Raw genomic sequence first — 1,016 nt, forward strand, 5'->3', positions numbered from 1 at the left:
TACTTTTTTTTTTTTTTTTTTTTTTCAAATCTCGTACTTATTCTATCGGCCATTTTTGCCGAACCGCTAAGTTACGGGAGCGTAAACACACCAACACTGACAAACGCGTATATATATATATATATATATGTATACGATGGGTTTCTTTCAGTTTTCGTCTACCAAATCCATCCACAAGGCTTTGGTCAGCCCGAGGCTGTAGTAGAAGACACCTGTCCAAGGTGCCACGTTGTGGGACTGAACCCGGAACCATGTGGTTGGGAAGCAAACATCTTACCACACAGCCACACCTGCGCCTATAATGATTAAGGAACGCATCACGAATTTGCGTGTCATCCTTGCGCTGAGGCCATGTTTCTCTTCTCCGTATCATTTCAGCAGTAGCGTTTGCATTGACGAAGCAACAGTTTATTGTAAATAAAAATTTAAAGAAATAACGGGGTGGGCTATCATTATTCGAATTTTATAATCCATTTTGTTGTTTATGCTTATGATGAGGCTACTTATTGATGTCAGTCGACCGTATTCAAAGAGCCCTGTCAAAATTTCGAAGATGACGTATTAAGCGCAGAGGAATGCAATAGTTTGTTGTGATAGAGAACAGACGGCGACATAGAGCGGCGTCATCGGCTCGTCTTGTCCATCCTGGATAAATATACGAAGTTTAAACTGATGGTATTAACAGAAACTGGTCTCAATTACATTGAGACCCTTTTTTTAGTTTCTTCTTTTCCTTCCATTTAGTGCGAGTAACATTCATTCCTCACCTTTTACATTTTCGTTACTGGTTGAAAAACAAATAAATAACAATAAAAGTAAATAAATAAATAAAAACAGTAAGGAAGACTACAAAAAGAACCTCTCAAAAAACACCCCAAAAGATTTGTTTAGGCAAACATATATGTCACCGAGGAATTATTCATGTGCCTGCTTATGTGTGCGAGTGTAGGGTGACGATCTACATGTATGTGTATATACATATGTGCGTGTGTGTGTGTGTATATATATATATATAT

The 1,016-nt window shown here is 38.0% G+C and overlaps 1 non-coding gene across 1 annotated transcript; it reads right to left on the reverse strand.

Annotated features, from left to right (window-relative positions):
- Nucleotides 1-301: 301 nt before the first annotated feature.
- Nucleotides 302-406, reverse strand: LOC128247182 (U6 spliceosomal RNA). The gene has a single exon (XR_008263583.1). It is a non-coding gene; the product is annotated as a U6 spliceosomal RNA (small nuclear RNA).
- Nucleotides 407-1,016: the final 610 nt, after the last annotated feature.

Source organism: Octopus bimaculoides, chromosome 2 (assembly GCF_001194135.2).
Source record: "Octopus bimaculoides isolate UCB-OBI-ISO-001 chromosome 2, ASM119413v2, whole genome shotgun sequence".
Lineage (NCBI taxonomy): Eukaryota > Metazoa > Mollusca > Cephalopoda > Octopoda > Octopodidae > Octopus > Octopus bimaculoides.